Below are 26271 nucleotides of genomic sequence, written 5' to 3' on the forward strand. Positions count from 1 at the left end.
TGACATGCTACAGAATATAAAACGCACAGACCAAAAAAGAAAAAGAATTTTCTTTTTACATCTAGTTAATTTAATGTTTGAATAAAATACTAAAGCGTCAAATAAACGTATTAAAGAAAGCCAGAATAAGAATAAAGGTTAAAGCAACTGTTGAGGTTTGCGTGCACAAACAAGGAAGTAGTTTTTTTTTTTGTTAACCATCACTGACGTCGTGATCAGCAGTTAATACCTCAAATAGAATTTAACATTAGTGAAACAAGTTAGGTGACATGGGGGCTGCAGGCATACACAGACCTTAAGGACTTTTTTTTTTATTACCAAACAATACTACTTTTTTTTTCCTTTTTTTTAGAAGTTCAAATGGTAAACAAAGTCAGTTATGGCAATGCAATACAGGACTGAAATATAAGAGCAAAGTATGAAGTTTATTTATGTCTTGGCTAACTTTAGCACTGCAGTGCAACTAGCTGTTGCATGTTCTTTAAAAAAAAATATACAATGCTGTAGTTAGATTTTCATGTTTGCAATTTTGTTAAAAGCATTTTAAAACACGCTGCTCACTTTAATCCATGTTATTGCAGTAAGTGATTAGCTACCAGTGTTCATAAGGCTGTAGGAGCTAAAGTAGAGGTACCATGTTATATATGCAATAAAAGTAGCAAGTAATTAAACATGCGATGAGTTTGCCTTAGCTCTTACTGTTAATCTTGTGAAACCCAGAGAGTGTGCTGGGCTCATTTGGTCTCAGGCACTTAACACTTCATAATAATGGGCTTTTGAAATATGAATACACGGTCATGATGGATAAAAAAAAATGTTGCCCTTTCTCTTGCACAAGACTGACAGAATGAACAAATTCACTTTCCACATTCTGAACAATCTAAACTGAGTATTTCCTCTTAATGCTGTAGCCCCACACTCCTTCTGTCATCTCGTCCAGCTAATAAAAACATATTAAATGAAACTGAACACAGGAAGTCACATGATAATGCATAACATGAGAATTTGTTCGGGCCATCTTAGGTCAAATTAATTAGGGTTAGTAACATGTTTGACTGAACTACAGTAATTATTAGTTAATTCCTTCAAAAGGTTCTTGACTGGTCTGGATTGGTCTGGATTGAACAAGAACAAGATAATAAAATAATAGTTGTTGTATACTATACAATTGTAGCTTTAATTGTAGGTTTAGTGTTTTTGTCCTGCTGAAATGCAAACCTTCTCCACGTCCTTAACTCTTTGTAGCCTCTACCAGGTTTGGTTTGTTCTTTTCTTACCTCTATCCATCTTCCTGTTAAACCTTATAAGCTTTCCCAACACCATCTTATTGTTCTAGATAGATTATGTTTTCTTATAGTTTATTCCACATAGGCAAGACAAGGTACGTTTACTTATATAGCACAATTCAGTAGTGTTTGCTCATAAAATTAAACAATGAAACAAACAAAAAAAGTTGAATCATAACCTTAAACTAATTATACTTCAGTTAACAATATCTTCAACAGTAAAAGGAAGTTTTAAACAAATGGATTTCTATCTCTAACTTTGACTTAAAATAACTCAGGCTTTCAGCACTTTTACAGTCTTCTGAAAAAACTTTCAGATAAGTGGAACATAGTGCTGATTCTTTATGTTTGGTTTTAGTTCTCGGTGTACAGAGTATGCTTGAAGTAGAAACCCTAAGTTGTCTGGGAGGTTGATATACTGAAAACTATTTTTTACGTGCTGAGGTGCTGATCCCTTCAGTTATTTATAGTCTTTTCTCTGAGCTACAGGTGAGTTGAGCACAGGGCTGATTCTTAAGCTCAATTTACAGTAGACCTCTGAATCCGATCAGTGCCGAGTTCAGACCGATCTTGGATCAGTTAACCATGCTGAGCTTGGTTCTTACGACCATTTACACATCACTCCAGCACGGTTCCTCACCAGTGGTGGTCCATGATACTACAGCTCTCACAGCAGTAATTATGCAAAGAAAAGTGGCGGTGCCATAACATTCAGGAACTTATTTTTATTTATATTTGTGATATTTGTTTGGGGAATTTCAGACGAAGAAGGTATCCTTCTCAGTCTCGGCATCACCCCAGTTGGCACCACGCCATATTGTTAATAAGCTGAGAAGAGGTTTGTGGTGTGGACAGGTAAAGAGATCTGTGAATTGCAAAGCAGGACACGCTGAAAAACCCGCAAAATTAGTCAGCTGACAGTAAATTGTAGATAAAGCTGTCTGCTCATGCACTCTTTAGCCCCATTTACACTACCCATTTGAAACCATGCCAAGATCAGTCCGAGCACAGTAACAGAGATAACTGTTGAGTGTAAATGGCAAGCACAACGGAACTGGACCATTGTGGATACAACCGAACCGTGCTTAACTGGTACTAGTTCATCAGTAGGGCTCAGTGCGGTTCAGTTCTGGCCCAGTTCTTAGATAACAAAGAGTGCATGAGCAGACCACGTCATCTCCTTAGAATCATGAACTAGTACCAGTTTAACATAGTTCAGTTGTGTCTAGAACGGTCAGGGTCGGCCGTGCGTGCCATTAACACTCAATAGTTATCTCGGTTACTGTGCTCAGAACGATCACGGGCACGGTTTTGAAAAGGTAGTGTAAAGGAGGCTACTGTTGCAGTAATTAATTCTACCAAAGAAAAATGCATGAATTTGTTTGTCTAGATCCAACACTGATATTAGTCCTTGAAACCCAGAGATGTTAGTCGGGTGATAAAAGTCTGATTTGGTAACTACCTCTGAAGGTTCAGGTCATAGGCCCAAAATGTTTTTTTGGTTTCATCAAACCACTTCATGTTTTGTGGGAAGATTTGAATTTGATGTTACTGCTTTAAAAACCTTGAGACAAACACCCCGTTTACTTACGGGACTGGGTTTAAAACTTTCCCTTTGAATATAGCTTATAATTAGAGTGGTTTAGCTTATTCTGCCCTTTATCTATAGTTATACTGTTATAGGCTTAGAGCGCTAGAGGACATAGGGACCACTTTTGATGATTTTTGCTACTCTAACTGTATCCTCGAATTCTGTTGATGTTCTGCTTATTTTTTTTCTTGTCATAGTAGCTTCATCTGTCCTAAAGCTCTGTTTTAGCTGTAACACCATCATGGAGGGAGGTATTTACTGGGCTGCTGTTGTCAATAACTTCCATTATAGATGATAGAGTTAGCCCTGTTTTTCAGTGCTTAGGCGGGCTTCTCTCCTACTCATAGCTTTGGATGCAGGTTCAATGTGACAGTTTGTGATCTCTTTCATGTTTTTTTACATAAACAGTACAGAGCTCATATGCTTAACTGTTTTCATCCTAGGCAAGCCACCTTCAGAGCTAGTTTACTGTTACCTTTTGTCACATGGAAAATATTGATGGATCAGTGCTTCTACAAGCCTTTTGTATATCTTTATGTCTTCTTAAACTTTTGACTTACTTTTCAATGTAATAATTGAGCTCAAAATGTATTTAAGTTTAACGTTTACCTTTTTATAAATAAGTTCTTTCCTGAGCAAGACCCTTAACTTCACACTGCTCCCCGGGTGCCGAACAATGGCAGCCCACTGCTCCCAAAAGGGGATGGGTTAAATGCAGAGAAGTAATTTCCCTCTGGGATTATTAGAGTATATAAAATACAAAAAACAAAAACATTTTTGTTTAACAGATGCATTTTAAGGCATGAAAAAATTAAATTAGCAAAGATATCTAGAGGGCAGTGGTTGACCTCATTAAATCTTATTCATCCTTAAAGGAATAGTACACCCAAAACATGATTAGCCTTCATTTTCTACTCACCCCCATGCTGAACAACACCCTGGAGTACTTTTTTGATATCTCAAATGCATCTGGAGATCTGGGAGGCTTCTTGCTGTCTGCTGACATTCAAATAATGGAGGTCTATTGTGCCCGAGACAGAAAGGTCCATAAAAGTCCACAAAAAACGTGTCAATATTCCTCCATACTGCTCGTCCAATGTATTCCAAGTGTCCTGAGTGGGTAGCATCCAGAATTTACTCGAAACGAAGTCATTTAGAATGTTTTTAGAGCATAAACAGTAGTGTACAGGATTTCCTGAAAGCGCGCGCCTGCACGTTCACGACGCTACGGAAGCCGGCAGACCAAACCAGATGAAAGTGCGCATTTGAGATATCAAAAAAGTACTCCAGAGTGTTGTTCAGCATGGGGGTGAGTAGAAAATGAAGGCTAATCATGTTTTAGGTGTACTATTCCTTTAAGTGCAATTTCTTGATACCCAAAGGTACTAAAATCATCTGATCAAATAATTTTTTTTTTCTATTTAAAACATGTATGTCGTTCTCAGAACAAAAGCCAAGATACTGGTTGATTATTCACAGTTAAACAAATATTGTATGTAGTGGTCTGAAGGGCAAATAAAGAAGAAACTATTACTACAAAAACAGCATAAAAAATCAGATTTCAATTTGCAAATGAATGCAGGGACACAATGTGTCCTGTGGTCTGGTGAAACTAGAATTTAAATGTCTGGCCATAGTGAAAATGTCTACATGAGCAGATAAAATGAGGAAGTTTGCAAGCTTGAGAACACCATCCCAAACTCAATTTTTTCAAAATTTTTCACCATTTCTGAGTAGAGGAACGGTCTTCCTTGTGGAAGGGTGACCAAATACTTGACAGAAATTCATAGAAAACAAAAACCAGAAGTTAAACCTTACTGATCTAAAACAGGAAATATTTTGTCTGATTTAATGACAGACACATTACAGAAAAATATTAACGGCTTTTTATTCTGATTTTTTAACATCATATAATTGCATCTCTTTTTAGACTTAGGCTAATTAAAGACAACATTTACTGTCATGTTATCTGAGAACCTGCTCAGTGCTGCTAGGTGGCGCAGTGGGTAGCCCGGCCATCTTACAGCAAGAAGGTTCTGGATTCAATTACCGGCCTGGGGTGTTTCTTCATGGAGTTTGCATGTTTTCCCTAAGCATGCGTGGGTTCTCACCGGGTACATCGGCTCCCACAGTCCAAAAACATGACAGTTAGGTTAATTTACTTCTCTAAATTCTCCTTAGGTGTGAATGGTTGTTTGTCTCTGTGTTGCCCTGTGATGGACTGGCGACCTGTCCAGGGTGTACCCCGCCTCTCACCTGTAGACAGCTGGAAATTGGCACTAGCACCCCTCGCAACCCCGCTTGGGATAAGCGTAACAGGAAATGGATGGATGGATGTGATATCTGACAACCATGCCAGAACTGAACAGCCCCAAGCCTTACTGATGAACAAATTTTGTTTTTTACAGCTTTCAAACAGTGAATGAGCAGCAGCTTAGCAGTGAAATGAAAGTGCAGCAGTGATCAAATATAAACAGTGTAGGAGAAAAAAAAAAAATGGTGCAAAAACGCATTGATATGGAAGTTTAAAGCATGAAATATATATGGTGCAAATATGCAGTATTTTGGTTTGGTGTTATCAGTGTGATGCAGAGTTTGTAACATGACATGAGACATAGGGTTTTTCAACAGTTCAGCAGTCTGATGGCTGCGGGGAATAAACTGTTGTGGAATCTGCTGGACCTGTATTGAAAGCTGCAAAGCCCTTTCCCAGAGGGCAAAAGGCAGAACAGTCCATGGTGGGGGTGTGAGGGGTCATTGATGATGTTACGAGCTCGGGACATGCAGCGCTCGGATGAAATGTCTTTAATGGCAGGTAATAATAATAATAATGAATTTTATTTGTAAAGCACTTTACATTTGAATTCAAATCTCAAAGTGCAACTGCTCAAATAAGGAAAATTAAAACAAGGTTAAAATACCATAACATTAAAAGCAGAGTAAAAAGACAATCATTAAAATCAATACATTCGGAGACATACGTAGCCTAAAATATCTAAAAATCCGCAATTGTAAAAATTTCTAAAAAGGAAAGTTGGGTCTTCTGTGCCCTTTTGACCAGTCAGGTGGTGTTTGCAGTCCAGGTGAGGATGTCTGTGATCTGCACCCCAAGGAATTTGGTGCTGCTGACCACCTATACAACCTAGCTGTTGATGAGCAGTGGAGCATGGTTTGGCTGCTTCTTCCTGAAGTCGACGATGATCTCCTTTTTCTCCACAGTATCAGGCTGTTATCTCTGCACCAGCCCACTAGCTGCTCCATCTCCTCTCCTCATCGTGAAACTTCACTATGTGATTGGTGGTGAACCTGGGGACACAGTCATTTTTCATCAGAGTGAACAGCAGGGGCTTAGGACGCAGCCCTGAGCCTGTGCTTAGGGTGATGACATCAGAGGTGTTCTCTCCAACCCGGACTGACTGAGGTTTGTCTGTGAGGAAAACTAGCAGCCAATTGCAGAGGGGTGTATTTAAGCATAGCTGTTCCAGTTTCCCTATCAGATGCTGTCGAAGGCTGAGCTCAAGTCCAGGAACAACATCCGCATGTGGGTGTTCTTCTATTTCAGGTGTGCTAGGCTCAGGTGAAGAGCAGAGGAGATGGCGTCTTCCGTGGAACAGTTCCGTTGGTAGGCAAACTGGAATGGATCGATTGCTGGGGGAGACTGGAGAGGATGTGTTCTTCAACCAGCCTTTCAAGTCACTTAATCATGGTGGAAGTCAGTGCAATAGGCCGGTAGTCATTGAGTGAGGTGACCGGATGCTTCTTTGGAACCAGAATGATGGTGGCAGACTTAAAGCATGCTGGCACTATGTATTGGACTAGCAAGGTATTAAAAATGTCTGTGAGGACCCCAACTAGCTGACCAGCACATTCCTCGAACAACCACCCAGATATGTTATTGGAGCCTGGGACCTTTCTTGGGTTGACTCTCTGAGTCTTCCACTCATCAGCTGTGTCCAGGTTGAGTGCCTCCTCTCCCTGATGTGGAACAGCTTTAATTGCTGGAGTGCTGTTTAGAGCCTCAAACCTTCCAAAGAAGTTGTTTAGTTCATTTAGGAAGCCAGCATCAGCTGCTCCCACTGGGGGGAGGGTGTGCTTTAGTCTGTGATCGCCTATATGCCTTGCCGTATCTTCCTGCTGCTGCTGGCATTGTGGAAGAGATCCTGTATCTTCTGGCCTGATTCTGATGGCACAGTTCAAGTTGGCACGTTTTGTCCTCAGTGCATCTCTGTCACCAGACTTGAAGGCTGAGTTACGTGCTTTTAGCAATTTCCAAAACTCCCTGTTCATTGGCTCTGTTGGTTGGCTCAGGTGGTGGGTTTTTTTTGTGGTGGTGATGTCCTCAATGCATTTGTTGATGTAGGCTGACACAGTCATGGCATAATCATCAATATAGATCTTGTTGTCACATGTAGCCGTAGCTTTAAACATGTTCCGGTCAGAGCATTGAAAACAGAGCATCCTGGAGTTTCTCCATGGCCCCCTCAGTCCACACTCTGACCTCTTTCACTGTTGGTTTTGCACTAATTAGCTGTGGCCTGTATGCAGGAATTAGTATGACAGATAGGTGATCTGATGACATGAGGTGGGGGCGGGGAGTGGCTTTGAATGCATTTTTGATGTTAGAGTATGCTAAATCCAGAGTGTTTTGTCCCTGAGTTGCAAAGTCTCCATGTAGGTAAAATGAGGGAGCTTAGTCTTAAAGTTAGCCTGGTTAAAATCCCCAGCAATGATGAAAACGCCCTGTGTGTGTGCAGATTGGAGCTCAGAGATAGCCTGGTATAGAATCTTCATGGCGTCTTTTGTATTCTTAACACACCTCAGGGACTTGTCGCCAGGCCTCTAATGGACTAAATGGGATGCTGGGGGATCTTAGTTAGATTGAGGTGTGAGAGAAGTGATCCATCTAATAGTTGGAGGACAGAGGCTTAGGAGGACTGGACTTGGGCACCCCTAGTGCTAATTTCTCCAAGACTGTAAATTATTTTACAGGACAAGGTTTGGATGAATCTGTCTAAAAAGCTATTCTTTAAGGTGATTCCACTTATAGATTTCACTAAGCATAGTTTAGTATTTTAATGATCACATAGCCTACCAAAACAACGAAAGGGAGGCATCTACACCAGATTGACCCATCTTTTTAACCACAAAAACTAAAAAGGACATTGTTTAAAATTCAAGAAGAATGCAAACATGCCACACAGAATACTTAAGAAACAATTCTGAGAACATGTGCCTTTACCTCGACACACAGTGTGGAACTGGATATGAGACAGCCTGGGAACAACTAGTCCACTAATGATGTCTATCCCATGAGGATTTAGTACTACACTGTGGAATGCTGGCCCTCTCATGACTGACCTGGCCTGTCACATACACAGACACAAACACACATGGAGCTGCTTACTCTCTTAGACCTACCCTGCTCAACATGAATAAGACCTGATATAAGGCATTTAAGAAAAGGGAGCTGGAAATGTAGCAGGCATTGCATCAGAAACAAACTTAACAAGTACACTGGGGAATTTCAGGCTCTAATTTCAATAACAAGACATGAAGATGCAATAAATAAACAAGGGCACTGAGGGGTCAGAGTGAAAAAGGGGCTGAAAAGTAGCCATGAGGAATGGATGTCAGGGTATTATTTTCACGTAAAGTTTGTCCGTGTGATCAGAATGTGAGAGCCATCTTGAATGAGTGTAAAAGCACAGATCTGGTGTCTGAAGCAGCCAGAGCCCCATCCCTGCCTCCTGCTAGCTGCTAGACGTCGTGACTGTCCATCTCTGGCAGAACAGTCGCTGAGAGAAAGGCAAAAGTCTGAGAAAAACAAAGTTTGCAGACAAATTCTGTTTTGAGCCACAGTTAGTTTATTATTAGTAAGATTTTGCTAGTTTCATGCACACCTCCATTCACTAATGTAAGACAAAAATCTATCAGTTTGTATCCTTTTTATCAATTAGATTCCTTTCGGTGTAACACTGTTGGTGCTATTCAACCAGATGGTGAAATCAGCAAACACAAAAACCAAGAATGTGATTATGCCAGTAGCTTTATCTTGTCATGCTAATATCTTCATTAGCTTTTAGGTTATATATTGAGCTTTGAATAAATACAACATATAGACTGAATTTCAGATTTATTTTGTGATACTAAAATCAATCATGTAGAGTCATCAGACAGATGCATGTTAAATCATATAGTCTTTACTTTGTAGTTTCTGCAGCAGAGCTTTGGTTGGTGTTAATTGTTACAAGCTTTATGTAATACCATCTACTTGCCAACAATTTCTCTTGGAATGACACCATGTAACTGCTGTGCAGCCATGCTCTGAAATAAATACTGGGCCTCTGGTAATCGTCCCAGAGTCAGCCATGCATAACACCGTGTCACAGAAATCCTGCATGCTGAATACCTTGTACTTCTTTGTTTTGGAAAATGTGGCAGGGGTTGCCATGGAGCCAGTGTTTGATCTTCTGTAATTAAACAGGCTCGCTGATTGCACAATGCTTCTCCATGGCTCATCTTTGTCAGCCTGCAGCCGTGGACCTCTCCTCACACATCACATTAACCAACGCTTATGTCGAAGTTGCTCTGTCTTTATTTTTCCTTACATGGCCTACGGTGGATGAGAGGGTAGAGGGATGGCAGAGAGATAGGGCTCATCTAATGATTTACAGTAATAAAGACAATAAGTAAGCTGGATTTGTATTTTGGGCTCAACAGAACAGACAAGTTTTAAGCTTGACTATCTGAAAATATTTTTTTTATACTTATTTAGAATAGCAAAACAAATATAAAAAGTTACCAAAAATGCTTTATAAGTTAGAAGTTAGAAGAAAAGAATTAGGGATAATAAGAGACTGTTTTCTTTATTTGACCATAAAAATGAATGAATGTCGAAATAGGAGGTAAATAAAAACTCTGTTCCCTCAGCATTACACAATCTGGTATCTGTTTCACTTTATCAAATCGTAGTGGGTGTCTACCTTTATTGTCCTGTAAGTAAGAACTATGATCCCGTAAAGATAATAATAGTCCGGGGCCTTCCAGTGAAGGTATTCCCCCAACTTTTTGACAGGTCCTTTCAGCCTGATGACGCAACAGCCCATTGGTTAGATTTCTATCTGAGTAAATACCATTACACATAACCTAGCTGTATACAATTTTGACAACTTTGCTGAGGATCAAGTGATTTTGCAACATTTGTATTGTTCAGAAAGCAGGGTTTTCCTGTAAAACTGAATGGGTTGATAAAAATGTTTCAAAACGGTGTGCAGGAGTGCTGATATAAAACATATTTGAGGGGCTGTTAAATTGAAACGAGTGGAAAATAAACCTGGCAGTGTAGCATAGCAGTGGCAGTGTCTTCCTCTTGCTTTCTGAAGCTGCTCTCAATACAGTTTGCCATTAGCCTAGGAGCAGCTGTTGGAAGTTTGGAAGCCTTGGTTGCTGGAAAGTTGTGCAACTGTGGCTCATTTGCCCAGAGCAAATAGCAATATCCTAAGAAAGAATGTTTTTATGTTTTTTTTCTCTCTTTCTCTCTCTATACTATCAGGGTCACTTGATGTTCATAAACAGGGTATGCTTAATTATTCTCCTCCATTTGAGGTTGAGCTACACATGTATATCCTAACTTTTCTAAAACCACCCCCTTGAAAAGGGACACATGTATGAATTGTGTCCCTTTTCAATCTCTTTCATTTTTTTCTCTTTTTTTACTTGGCAGCTAGGTTGAAAATTTGAAAGCTCATCTGGATAAAAGGAAATACATTTGAAATATGATCCTTTGGTAAAGGTCTGCATTAATAGAACCTCTGAAACCTACAGCTTGCTTTTTAGATACTGATCTGCAAACTATGGATAAACAGGCAATTCTACATAACATTAAATACCTGTTTTAGTGTAATTAAAGCTGTACTTCATAATATACAGTCATATTGAATAAACTAGATTATGAGTTCCAAAGAAGCTAGCTTTTCAGATTAAAAGTATCTTTTGGAAACAATTTTTAAGTGGTGAATTACCTTTTTTATGAATCCATAATTTCTGTTTAATTAGCTTGAAGTTGAAGATAATCTTAATAAACAAAGTATTGGCTTGAAAACATACGTCTGTAGCATAAGCGTCGTTAGACCTATTTAAGGGTGGCTTCAGCCACCCTTTCTTTGGCATTAGCCACCCTATAATTATTTTGCGATTTTAAAAAATATATTTTTTTTTTCTGTATTTATTTTTTCCTCATATTTTCCCAAAACAAATGCAGTAAAGCACCGAATAAAAGCCATAAAGAAGACAAGTTAATCTGAACAATCATAGGCGTAACTTCCTTAAGGACTGGTGTGGACATGTCCCCACCAATATTTTGTACACGTATTTTGCTTTCGGTGCTGTGTATTTCTGATTAAAACCCCATTCATGCCGCTCCTCAGAAAGAAAATAAAAAAAGTTCTCCCCGCTGCTCACCGTCCACAAACCCCGACAAAAAACTCAGAAAAAAGAATCTGTTGCCTCTCGCTTTCTCCCCATCACCCCCCTCCAACCTCTACCCATAACATTTGAATTGAAGATATCCGCGGGTGACGGTCGGGTTCGGTAGTCATCCTAACGGGTTCGGGCGGGTGCGGGTTGGTAAAACTCGACCCATGCAGGTCTCTAAGCTACACTACATTCAGTATCGTTGCCATAGAAACAGACAACAGCGCCAATATATCAGAATTATACTAAAACACACGCAAATAATTTCCCACATAAAAAAACAGGACTTTCAGTCCATTACAGTTTTCTGTTTTTAGAGGGTTGTTTATTTTGCGTTTATTAAGTGATGGCTGTGGTATATTAGCTTTCACTGCTATAAGCTTTCGCAGCAGTGATTGATTAATTTAAACACCTGCTCTACTGATGGTCTATCGGAGTTGGTGTTTAGGTTGAACATAAAGAACACCTTTTATTTGAAGCTTCTTGAAGCTACTGTTTTAATCCTGGCTTTACTTAAAACATTTTCCTGACCTTGATAGTGTTGCCATTCAGTAGCAAGCACTGCGCCCCTTTTTCTTTTATATGTACACGTACATTTAAGATTTAGCGTGTTAAGTTGACAACTCATGAGCAAGCTGCTTTTTGCAATCTAGCAGGAAGGTAAGGATAGGATCTTGCAGGTGTGACGTCACTCTGCAGGGGGTCCAAAGATAAAAGATTTAAACAATTTTGGCATTGGAATTTCAGATTTAAGGGAGTTAGAAAGTTCACTTAGTAAAAGTGCAAATAATAAATCTGATTACCGATTACTTTTAAGCTGGTTGAACATACTGCGACAGACTGGTGACCTGTCCAGGGTGATCCCACCTCTCACCCAGAACATGGCTAGAGATATGCACCAGCACCTCCTGATCCCACTGAGGGATAAGGTTAAAGAAAATGGATGGTTGAACATAGTCCGCTGATTCTATCAAATCAGTATTGATACCCTCAGGGGCGGATTTAGGAAATTTGGGGCCCTAGGCAAAGACAGGCAGGGGGCCCCCTGAGAAGAAAACCCATAAAACAGACCCATTCTACAGATAGAGAAATGTTAATAGAATAGACATCCATTATTTGTTCTAGGTTTTGTCCCTCTCTTCTTGTCCCTTTTTCCTCTCTATTTATCAGCGTTCTGATGGCATTTTAGCCAAAGGATTTTTATCAAAAACATAATTAATGTGCACAAATAAGGATTAGTTGTATTAACCATACATGGAAACAGAGTTTTATGGGGCCCCCAGAACTTGGGGCCCTGGGCAACTGCCTAGTATTGCCTAATGGTAAATCCCCCCCTGGATACCCTGCTGGTGGATGTTCTTGACAGAAAGACGGAGTTGCTTAATCATATTCTGCTTAAGGTCCCATAAGATCTTGTCCGAGACCTGGTTTAAAAGTAAATTAATTTTAAAAAGTGACCCAAAATTGACTGTCAATAAATGTTCTACAAAATTGATATATTTATTTGATTTGTACTGTCTGTTTAGATTTATGTGATATTTTTTGCACAAAATATATAAGTGAATATTGTAACAGTTATGTTTTCAACTGTAAGCATTAAATTGATAAATGTTATTCGCATTTTTTTGGCTTTATCATTTCCAACAAAAAAAAAAAGGCGTCGCGCAGGTAGCTCCCTTTCCTTATGAGCCGTCCCCACCAACTTTCAACACAAAGTTACACCCTTGTCTTAGACAACGCCTTAGCAGGTGCACTGAAAAAATTCGGCGCGCGCTACGTGCGCGCATTATCTTCTAGGGGCTGAGCCACCCTTGTGTCTTAAACCTAGAGACGCCCCTGGTCTGTAGTAAATCTATTAAATATTTATTACTCATTAAAAACCTAGTGAAGAAGTTCCTTCTCAGTCAGCTCATTTGTAAAAGCACCTTTTGCTTCAATTAGAGCTGTAGGTTTTTGGCGGTTTATCCACCAGAATTGTACAGAAAGGGTCATGAATAGGCCCCATTCCACTTAAGAAAACAGTTCAACTCAGGTAGACCGCAAGGAAAGTGTAATTATATGAGTTCTAAAGTCTTGCCACAGATTCCCATTCCACTTTAGTTGTCATTGTAAAATTGGGGTCATTGTTAAGTCAAACATCGAAACATCACCCTACTGTAGTTTAAAATACTTTCCGATCCACTTTTATAAAAGGGGTTTATGTACAGTACTGTTTTTTTGTCTTCATATTTTAGATGATGGGCTCAAAGAATCTCTCTCAGATGTTCAAAGCTAAACATTTATAATTTTGCTCTACCTGATGTTGGTCGAACATTTTAAATCCCAATGAAACATGGTAAAGTTTCTGACTGTAACATGACTAGGTGTAGACATGTTTTGCATTTGTATGAAGATTTATGCAATAAAACCTGACTCAACTCACCACTCAGGAAATGGGAAGACCTTTGCTGAAAGACAAATATGGCGTTCCGACGAAAAAGGTAGCTCAGTCATAAGGTCACCCTGTCAGCAAGGAGATATGTAGCACTGTCATCGTTATGCCTGTGTGTTTGAGTGAAATGATGAGGGCTAATATCCCCTCTTCCTTCTCGATAAATCTCTGTTTATTGACAGGACGTTAGCCTGAGGGATTTTGACAGAAGGTCCAGGCATGCTGATGGGTGTGTGTGAGTGTGGGTGGGTGGTGGAGCGCTAGGAAACACCAAATGGCTTTTGATTTCAGACCACTTTATTTTTTACTTTGTGAGAATAAAGGCCCTTAAACAAATCTTTGCCACTGGCTAGGGAACCCTTTCTTTACTGATCCAACATCTGAAATATAAGGTCAGTGATCAGCACAAATGCTGCTCAGGGTGATGTTGAGATTCTATGCATAAGAACAGATTTAAAAGCATTTTAAATTGAGAACAATGTAGCATAATATAATAATAATGTTTTTTATTGCTAGTAAACCTAATTTTAAACATGCAGTTCTACTCCCCAGCTGTCTATAAATGTGGCTTTTTGGTTCGGCTTGGTAGTTATATTTCTCATTATCTTGGCACTGATGACTGGCAAGACTGCTCATTTCATTTACCTGCCAAGCTCTGCCCAGTCTCTCATTACTGTTCATCTGATCCACCTCTTCCAGCCTCTATTTAACCAGCCTTCTACCAGTCATCAGTGCCAGATTATTCTAGCCCTTGGTGAGAGTTTTCAAGGGTATGTAGTTATTTTCTGATTGCCTGACCCCTTCTGCCTCTGGACCTCTGAGTCTGTCTGTTCCCATTCTGATCTGTTTGCCTGTCCTGCCTTTGGACTCCTGCTGGATTCTGCCTGTTTACAGAACAGCGAACTATTTCCTGACACCGACCTGGATTTCCTTTCTCTACCTCTTCAGATCTCTGATCTTCTGGCCCTGACTCCTGAGCACATCCTCCACAATGGCTTTGGCTTCACCCTGTGGATAATCCTGTCTTGCTTCATCTGCTCGGTTCTGATCTCCTGCCTGTTCTCCAACCTTCGGGACTGCAACGTCTGGGACTCTCTGGGCAGCGTCCACCCCGTCTTGTCAACAGCCGACTAGCTGGGGCATGGACTGAACTTTAAGATCAGGTTAGTGACTCACACATTTGTAATAATCTTCCACCAGATTAAAGTGGCCATTAACCTGTGTTCTCATTCTGCAGAGGTTCCTGTCTTGGACGGCCTGTTCCCTGCAAATCTGTTTACTTAATAACATTGTTGAGAAATCTTTCTGCCTGCTTCGAAAACTGGGTCCTATGTTCTGAGCCTTGACAATATAAGGTTGTTTAACATCAACACAAGTTTGTTTAGCCCAAATAAACTCAAAGTGAACACAGATTTCAATAATTTCTTAAGAGAAAATACTTGATCATATCAATTCAGTTATAAATAATCATAATTTTTTTTCATTTTATATTGTGATACTCAGAGGTCCAGTCCAGTAATTGTTTGCTATCTTTTTACCAGCAACATATACTGTACTTTTGGCTCTGACAGTACTATGATAAAAGTAAGAAATATTTGGGTAACAGAAAAAGTAATTCCCAAGGTGGTTGGGACCTGCTTGTTAGACTACTTCAAACTTTGAGGGGGCACCAGCCTAAAACACGGTTAAACCCGTATTTCCTGGTCAAAAGGATGCATGTGAACAAAGAAAACAAGAGTACTAGCGAATTATGAGTGATATGCCACATGCTATGTGAGTCATTACAAAGGAAAAATATTTAAAGTGACAGAATTGGTTCTACTGGGGAAATTAGGAGCATAACAGAAAAGTTCAGTAATTAATTATAACCCATGACTCTGATGAATAACAAAGAATACGTTTGTCTAAAATGTGTTGATCTGAAGTAGTTGAATATAGGAGAGCCCAATTTGCCCTGAGCATGAGGTCATGAGTTACTTTAAAATCTTAACAAAGACCATCTCTGTACAACGAAATGCTTTAAAACCACACAGAGTGATCTTAATCTTTTTATAATGTATTTACTTTGGGATTTCACAATACCTTCTAGATGAGCACAGTGTTAGGCTAAATATGTAAGAATGGTACCAAACACACTATTCGAAAAGCACTGAGGACATGTTCAGTAATAATTCAGCCCCAAAACCCTTGAAACAAATTAGATTTTCAAGGTACCTTTAAGTTTATCCCATCTGATTCAAAATAACAATATAAATGAGAAATCCGACCCCGAAAGTGGAAGAAGATGGATGGATGGATAAGTGAGAAATCTATACAATTTCACTTTTCATAACTTATTTAAGAAACTATATTAAAATTGCAATTAGAAACAATAGAAATTATTATCTTAACCAATGACATATTTTTGAAGTAAGTCAGTAGTACTAAAGCGGTTTTTGAAAAGAAAGAAAATGGGGTACCCACTGTCAAGGCTCAGAACAGGGGATCCAGTATGCAAAGCAGACAGATAGTCAGATAATTTGAAAGCATTTATTTTAAAAACTGTGGATCTGCAGTGGTAATGTGGGCATCTAAGCCCGGAACCTCTGCAGGAGGAGAACTCAGGTTAGTGACCATGTTATTCTGACCGAGGAAGATTATGGACGTGAGTGACTAATCCTGTTTAATAGCTAAGTCCAATCCCAGAGAAAAAGGTAGGATCCAGCTGGTGGGCTGTAAACCAGACAAGGCGGACGCCGCCCAGAAAGTCCCAGATGCTGTGGCCCGGGAGGATAGAGAAAATGCAAGCGATCAGATCCGGGCAGATGAAGGATAATCCAGAGGGTGAAGCCAAAGATGGGGTTGAGGACATGCTCAGGATTCAGAATCAGAAGATCAGAATGCTGAAAAGTTTCAGAAGGGAAATCCAGGTTGACAAACAGGAAAAATCCAGCAGGAGCCCAAAAATAGGTCAGGCAAACAGATCAGAGAAGAACCGGCAGGCTCAGAGGTTGAGAGGCAGAACAGGAAATCAGAAAACAGTAAGGTAACTGTTGGATTCAGGAAAAATGACTTTGCAAATAAATAGAAATTGATTCTGCACAGGAAAGAGGTTCAAGCAGCTCCTGCAGGAGCGGAAGGAAAAGCCCAACCCAACCTCAAGCTTTCCTCCTCCGAATCCCTTCCTGCAGCCGTCTTTTATTGACAGAGCATAGCACATGATTACAAAACAGTATTTGTTCTGACACAACAATTGATCAGTTCATACAGACAAGATGCTCCACCAGAATGACAAGGCAAGATGGTCTCCTGACTGCATCACAAGACACAGTGCAGCAGCCAGGATGGTCTCCTGACTGCAAAAATGTTTCATAAGCACAAATTAATTTTATAATCATCATTGATTGAACCTGACAGTAACGCTGGCACACTCTCCCCACTGGATCAAGAATAATCGGACACTGATTACTGGTTAGAGAGCTGGTTAAATAGAGGCAAGCCAGTAATGAGAAAGGGGCAGAGTTAGACAGGTGAATGAAATGAGTAATTAAGCAAACATCACGACACCCACTTAACTGCATATGCAAAAAATATATATAAAATGGGTCTAGAGCACAAGTGACAGATAAAAACCTTAACTTATTATTATACTGTCCCCATGCTCTTTTAGTACTACCTTGGCCCACGGCCAAGGAGGACGGTATTGGTGAGTTGATATTTACTTATCTGTGATTTCAAACTTACAGATGTATTTAAAGCAGAAATTATTCTTTTCATCTTCAAAGGTCTTTTTGGAGCCTAACCTCTTTAGACACAAACATGCCAACACCTTGCCTGTTGGAATCTTCTAGCTGAACACCCTCTCTTAGGTTAATAGGTGTACAAAATATATGCCTTACTTTCCCATGGTTACTTATACTTCAAAAGCTTTCTTAAATAACTAAATGTGAATTTATTTTGATATTTACTTTGGGCGGGAAGATATTCTAATGCTGTGAAATCTTTGTTTGTTTATGGTTATTAAGAAAGGACCTTTTTTTCTTGGCTTTCATAAAATGCTAATCACAAGTTGCTCATCTAAACTCAGAGTTGCATGCCACATTTTCAATTATTCAATGCATGATGCAAAATGTCTTGTATGTAACCCACTCCAGCAGTAAAACCCGAGGTCACATTTTAATTGGCTGAAGAAACAGCTCCAATAGGCTCATATTCCCAGTAATGATGGGTTTCATAGCAAAGCAAATTCCTAAACCACCCGTTTGTCACTTGACTCATCGCGCCCTCTTCAATCCTTTGTCTGCCAGCCCCATGCAAGGCATAACCAACACACAGTAGAGTCTTTGAAATGAGCGAATTTAAAATGTAAAAATGTTCTCTGTTTATTGTCTCTTTGATTAATGCCCAAGACCACACAGTGAGGGGGAGTGTTGGATTTTTTTTTTCTTTTTTTCAATAATAAGCATGTTTCAGGTCGAAGCAGGCCATTTCTTTTCATACATATTCATTTCTGACTGTCTGTGAAAACACAAGCATGTCTGAATCACCATAGTTCTTTTCATAAAGAAGCTGTGTACGGACAGTCCCTTGAAAGCGAACATTATCTACCTCCGCAAATAACAAAAACTGTTGACAAATTGAAAAGGAAAGTTATTAAAGTAAGAAGAAAACCTTTTAAAAGCTATGAAAGACCTGCATCTTCAGTGGAGGTTCTTCATTCAGGTAAAGGACCCAAAACATAATGTTAGAGCTGCAATGAAAGGGTTTAGCTTAAAGAATATCTAAATTATAGTGGCCCAGTCAAAATCCAAACCTAGTTCCAGTTTTGAATCCATACCTTCTCAATCTAATCTGACCGGGATATCTAGCAAATAATAACAGACTGAAAATGCGCTGGTTGTGCAACATTGCTTGAGACATATCGTAAAATAATTGTAGCTGTTCTCACAAATAAAATCTGCTTCGACAATTTTTTGCTCATGGGTCTTAACAGAATAAAAGTGGTGGGCGCAAATTTTTATATATTTTAAAATATAATGTTTTCAACAGTCATTCTCTTCTAAAACCAGCACTGTGTAATGGCTCACCTCGAGGATTTAGACAGCGTATACCGACGTATAGAAATTTTTGCAAAAATGTTGATGTACGTTGGATAAGTTATGGGTTATTTTCTATAAGTTATGAGGACGCTAAAGCATGCTGAAGTGCGCTGGCAACCATCAACATATGGCAAGTGGGCCATAAGTTACAGATAAGTTATTCGACTGTTGACACAATTAATTGCAAGTTACTCATAAGTTATGGTGTCGAGCTTATCCAAAATCTGAGTAACTTGTGCAGAACTTATGCGTTACTCATCAAGAACTTATCTCCAACACATATTGACGTTTACAGGTATATTTGACATGTTCCAGATGACCGTTGTACGTGTTTCTAACTTACACCTACTGCAAATGACGTATTGGCAGCGTTTTGGTATAAAAGGAAGTTCACAGGAGGAAACTGTCAATATTCCTCCGGACTTTAGACGTTCCACAAGAGATGGAGGATCTGGCCTGGACCTGTTAGGAATACCCTATGTATATGCCAAAAATTGAAAAAATATATGATGGGTCACAGAATATAGTGTCACCACCCATTCTATCACCAGAAAAAATAAAAGCTGGATGTTTATACCTAACAAAGTTTTATTTTGGAAGGTAACATCACAGTTCTAGAAGAGCCTAAATACTTAAATACACTTAATAAGCCATTAAGTTAACTTTTTCATCATCTTGTTCTGCTGCACTCAATTATCAACATCAGGAGAAGAGAAAAACAGCTGTTCCACAGTGATGGTGACAAATGTTGAAATAATTATCATGAAATATATATAAGGACATATAAATTCATATTAGATGATCTACTAATGTGTTGATTACTTTTAGACTCCTAAATATTATGGGCACATGGTATTTATATATATTTACTGAGTGGATTATTGCCAGTTCTATTTGAATGAGGACATAGTTAAAAAATCGATTTGTTTATTTTTTTAATATTATGACACATATGGCACTCAATAGGATAAAACTCCTAAATTTGTAAGAAATTATCTACATTTGCTCTATATATAGAATAGATCCAGCACTCTGGGTTTAAATGTTCATAGTAAAATTGTATGTAATTAAAGCAAGACATCTATTAGTGTCTATCTTGCTAAATTAATAAATAGCCACAAGCTAAACAGCTGCTCTCCTGATTTTTTTCCAAATTCACATTGAAGCTTATCCTGCAAAATCTGATGACGTCTGTTGCTTCAGGCAATCATCAGGTTTTATAGAACATTGATTTTCAACACTTGGGTCAGGACACCAGTAAGTATGGGGTCTTGAATCAGAAATCAAACAAAAGAAAAAATTATAATGATCAAGCACATCCATCTTGTTCCATTTAAAATGACAAAAACCTTACTTAGACAAAGCCAAATACAGTGGTTGTTGATGTTTGTGTTATAACCTTAACAATGGGTAATCGATTTTATAGAGATGTTTGTATAGAATGACAGTGCATTAAAATACATTTGTGCATTCTGGTATTATTTTGTGAGTCAGAAGCTGATCATATTTTTATTAGTATTAATTACTTTAGTGATTTACTTTGATTTCCAAATAATCATATTTTTCTAAAGCTCCTTGTAATCTACAGTATTACTTCTGAGATGACCTGTTGAAGGTTAAGTTACTTCATACAGCCTATTAATCAGTAATGTAAACATCCTGTGAGAATTATCCTTTTCCAAGCACGCAGGGAAGAGAGTAGATAGACGAAAACCAGAAGGAAGCAGAGAGACAGATGAAGTGAGGAAGACAGAGAGTCAGGATGGGATAACCTCACAGAGGATTGCAGGGATTGGATGAATGTCCTACTCCTGTCAGAGGATTTGTTTGGGCGGGTCAGGATACAGGGAGTTCCATCCGGTCAGAGTCTCTCTTGTCCAGAGGGTTTTCTCCATGGAAAATAGTTTTGTAAAACCTTATAGTTAACGTTAAATGTATTATCTTGATGTTTGGCTTAAAAGTTAATGGTGAGTGTGAACATTTTGGAAACCTCCCTCTTCTCTAAACAGATTCATTTTCTTGCTCTCTAAGCACTAGCAGGTATTTGCCCTCATTCAGGTCTTCCAATTGCCATGCAGCAACATGATTCATCTTCTAAACCAGACGTCAAACTACTGTTTATTTAAGGCCACATTAAGAATGTTGATGCAATTCTTCTGAACAAAAATGAGTGGTTAGTTGAGAAAGGTGCAATGATCCTTTCATGCCCAGACTGTGGAATAATTTGAAAGGCTTGTCTCTTCTTTAGTCTCTTTTTACATTTGGCTGGCTGAATAAAGTATGATTTTCTAATTAGGTCTAGAGAGTTATTTCATGTAATGGTCAGTTTATACCCTATAAATATTTTTTTTTTTCCTGGCTAGGAAACTAATCTTTGTAAGCACCACTTTGGTTGCTTTCAAAATGAAATGACTTGATCTTTTCATTTTTCATGAACGATGAAATTGATAATGTCATGGTTTCTCATTCATTTTTATTACCGGTATTCTGTTCTGCATTTTGCTGCTTTGTAATTCTAAGTTTGATGGTCCTAGCTCTTTTAAATGTATTTTAAATTGGGGAAGGTGTTTTCTCTGTATGTTTTCATACTCCATACTCTGGTTTCAGTTTGTACACGTCACCTCTCCCTTCTATAGTATATTAAAGTTGTATAGGACCTTTTAGTCATCCATTTTCAGACCATCATCTTTGCAAAACTTTGTTTTCTCTGTTTTCAACCTCAGTTGATTTAATTTGCGCTTATATTTTTAAAAATTAAGTATCAAAGGACTGTTTTTCATTTAATTTTATCAGCAAATTTATTAAATCAAGGTTCTATGTATAAAAGGACCCATTTACTCTTATACCTCTAATTTCACACCGCTTTTTCTTCTCCACATGTGTGAAGATAGTTAGACACCACATCTCACATCCACACACAGTCACAGATCTCTTGTCAGTCCCATACTTACAAGTTTACATATATACAAAAATATCCCTGCTATAAATGAAACTGACGATCAGCCCATGTCATAGACTGCTCTGGTCAAAGCTGCACTTTATGTAAATACTGCTTGCTGCATTTCCAAGCATATTTTTAAATGATGCCAGCAACGCCGAGGTAGTGCCACAAATGGGGTTTATTGAAAATACGAGCTGTTATTCCTGAGGTTACAGCTCACGCCTCTAACAACACAGCTACAACACACAACCGACCGCTTGACTCCAAGCCTCGCTCAGAACCTTCACCACTTCTGGTCCTGGAACTGCTGCTCCCCTGGCTGAGCCAGGCAAAGGAAAACACATAACAATAAGGCACATGATACACATAACCGTATGGATCCCAATAGAACCAAACACAGAATCGTTACAATATATTTCTTCCAATTATGATTTAAATCTTTCACAAGCGAATTAATCTTCCAAATCAAAGACTTAATCTTCCAAAAAATTCAAATGGTTTTTAATATTTTATAGTGTTATTATGAGGGTGTTTTAACCTATCTTCTGTCTGCTTCTTTTTGCTCATTTTAAAGGTATTGTGGAGGACCCGCCCCTCTCCACTTAAAAAAAAGAGTATTTATCTTCGTGCATGCCCTGTTTAAAATGTGCTGTTCTCGTAGCTCATACATGCTTACTGTGTCCACATACAGCAGGGATTATGTAGTGGAATTTATATCAAACTCAGTTTACTAACCATTCAGACAAATAATCAATAATTTTTGCTCCGTCGGTCACGTAACTCCTCCTCCACTGCGTGCCTGCGCCATCTTTGTAATTTGTCGCTGCTGTCGGGTAGAGACAGCCTATGGTGACAGTGAGCTGCTTTGACATTAAATCCCATAGTGCTTTGTGAGGATTGCTCTCTGCGCAAAGCATTCTGGGATTTATCTGCCTCTTCTGAGGCCTTTCTTTTCTTCTCATTTACTTCGTAGACACTTTTTTTCTTACGACCCTCGGCCGTTTTCAAAGGCCTCAGTGAGTAAGGTGAGCTTCAATAACTGTGTAAAACTGTAGCTCACCACAGATATGTGGCTGAAAGTGCCTATGTGCACAAAAAGATAGGTAATGGGATAACCACATAGGATGGCCTAATGTAAACATATCACCAGAATGATTGACAATTAGGAGGACCACTTATTTAGATGATCCACCCAGAAATAAAAGATCGTCCTCTATAATGTTAGGTCAGGTGTCTCAAGAAAAAAAAAAAACACCTTGAATTTATTATGAAAATAGAGATTCTTGATTCTTGCCTGAGATAAAATCAATTTAATGGTAATGGCTTTGTAGTTACACTGTGTGTAATTTAAGTGGTGCTGTGAGGGATTTTTTGAGAGGGCCACAGATGGTTTTTAAAAGCATTATTGAACAATCTTTTTAGTCTAACAATTATCGACTAAAGAAGAAAACTGAGAGGTTAGGGATTAGATTGCTGAGAGGTTTAAAGTGCAGTTACTTAAAAAGAAATATTAAAAGCTTTTGTAAAACTCATCAAACACTATCGATTAGAAAAGGGAAAGAGTATGGAACTGCAAGATTTGACATTTGCTTCCACCAAAAAGCTAGACATTAGGATAAAATCATCAGGAAATAGCCCAGAGGCCATGGTAACACTGGAGAAAATGCGGAAATCCGCAACTAAGACAACTATAAAACTGTACAGCCATAAGTGAATGAAAGCCATAAAAAGTTCTGTTTGCAATTTAAAAGAAGCCAGATGGGCAAAACAATTAAGATGTGGGACATGATGTAAGACAAAAAATGTATTTGGTAGAAAACTAACTCTGCACATGGTCCTGGATACACTTTCCTCATTCTGATAAATGATTGTGGTAGCATGATGTGAGGGAATACTTTCCTCTGGGACAAAAAAGGTTGTAGGAGTTGATGAGAACATGTTGAGGAGTCCTGAAGCTAAACCTGTAAAAGATGTAAGAAACAAAAGACTAGTGTCAAGGTTCACCTTCTAAAAAATTGACAGTTAAACGTACAACCAGAGCAACGGCATTGCATGGATCAAAGCATATTCATCTATCAGAATGTCAAAGAACGGTTGATACTCAATGGCAGGACTTGAAAGTGGATGTTGTCAAACACACTCTCCATCAAATTTGACTGAGCAGAGCTATATAGCAGACGGTAGTTGATTTATCATAGAGAATCACAATAAAATAATCTTGCCGCTTCTTCTCATTTGTGAGTTAAACAAAATGTTCACAAATAATAATTTGTTTCACGCTCGGAGCACTTGCACGGGATCAGACGTGTTTGGATACTTGTAAAACTTGAGGGGGAAATCCGGCAAGTATTACTTGAAGCCTGTGGAAGGATATTTAGCAATCATGGTGGTCTCATTTTATTATTAGCATCATTCTTTTGCCATGAGTCTTGAGCAGAATATAAAGTCTTACATTTCTCTTCTTGGAATTTTGTCTGTGAAGCTGCTTAATAAAGAGAGGGAGTAGTTTCCATACTGGTGTTTTGTTCTCCTCTGTCTGACTGGTTCCAGTTACCTTTCAACCGGTGGATAATATTTACTCCTGGAAATGAAGAGGATAACTTTCCATCTGCTTCACTGTTCCAGGAGCATCTGGCTCTTGTTAAAGGAACTTAGGTGTATTTATATGTGAGTGTCTGTAATTTCTCATTTTATGTAATCGCATTGTTGGGATTTTTTGTCTCAAATTTAGGTTGGGACAGTTTTTGATTATAAATAAAGTAAAAATGTATCTTGGTGTAGACTTCTTTCATGTGATGGAAGCAGAAATGAATCTGTGTGGATATATACATGTATGTCTTTGGTTTCTGAATGTGTGTGTGGGTGGGTGTATGTTCTCCCAAAAGGGAAGTCAGCTGTGGGTATTTGCACATGTGTACAAGCCACAAACTATCCCAACAATTAAAGACACACACTCACAGAAACAATGGGCCTTCCCACTTTGTGTTCAGTGTGCGTTGGAGGAGATCCCTTTTATACTTCCTATTTTCTAATACACTCTCCACCACTGTAACACCAGTTATTACGTACAGCTTACTATTAACCTTAGTGCCCTATGTGTGCTTTCTAGTTCCTCTCATAAATAGCACTTGATCTCCTCCTTGTCACCTTATGGAACCTTTTGTAAGCTGAAGCCAACCTTCGGACTGTGAGTCATCTTACAGGTCAACCACTAGGTTGAGTAAGACACGTTGACGGTTCAAATAAACAGAGAGGTCATTGCTTTTAGTGACCTAATCATAAACCTGATACAGATCACATTTTAGTGACCGTCTCCTGTGATTTCCCACACCACCAGGTTATTGGTTTCTGATTGCAAAACCTATAAAACTTTACAGCTTTTACAACAGAAGTTGGAAATAGTTTTTTATGGTGGTTATGAGTGGATTACAATTATTTTACAAAGGCCATCAAGAGTCACAAACACCTGGAAAACAAGTAATTAAAAGATATTGCTGCTTTGAGAAGTAAATCTTAAAGGTAAAACATTTATATAGATATTTCACAGCCAGAAAACCTAAAAGTCTTAACGGAGTTTCCAACCGCCGGTATCAGTGGACTTTGAGGTGGAAAGAACCTTTTGCGTTGCGCCACTTAAAAAGGAAATCATAACCATATATGGATAATCCAACTGCATCTGTAACCATATATTATCATAGTAGCAGGAAAAAAATCATGATAAAACAGCTTGTCCATAAGTTGGTAATTGTTACTTTTGCACAAAAAATGTCATCTATCCCTAAAAATTTGAAGCTGACTCTAAGCAACCGTTCTGAAGGCAGCATATAAAGTAATACTTTAGGGTGAAGACAAGCCATAAGAAAACATCAAATGTACCTTCTTGTTGTTGCAGGGAGGCAACCTAATTCCTTGTGGAGGCTGGTGTTTGTCTTCAGCAATCACTGGACAAAAATCTGGGTATCATTTGTATTTTTTTCTTGTAATTTATTTAGAGAAAGAGTGACTGCATGAACCAATGGTCCTTAGGAGTAAAAATAGCTGATTGGATGTTATTTTACTAATTCTGTGGATTGTGAATCAAACATAGATTGTCTAATGGAGTCATTGTCCAGGTAAAAATTATCCTCTGTAAATACTTATGAAGTTTATATGGGTCACTTCTCTAAACCTACATACTGGATATGTTCTCTTTCTGCTCCTTTATCCGTATCAAAGCATGTCATGCAAGGATTCACTGCATATAGGCCCCCTTCATGCCCCAGGAGAATCCCCCCTTCTTATGAAATTTACTAGATCCATCCATCCATCCATCCATCCATCCATCCATCCATCCATCCATCCATCCATCCATCCATCCATCCATCCATCCATCCATCCATCCATCCATCCACTTCAGACTTCCATCCACTTTGGTCTACTACAGTGCAGCAGAACTGAGCCATGGGCTCCGGGCCTGGTCCGGCAACTCCGCC

The sequence above is a fragment of the Cyprinodon tularosa genome, unplaced genomic scaffold (assembly GCF_016077235.1).
Source record: "Cyprinodon tularosa strain WSP-4 unplaced genomic scaffold, ASM1607723v1 ctg26, whole genome shotgun sequence".
Lineage (NCBI taxonomy): Eukaryota > Metazoa > Chordata > Actinopteri > Cyprinodontiformes > Cyprinodontidae > Cyprinodon > Cyprinodon tularosa.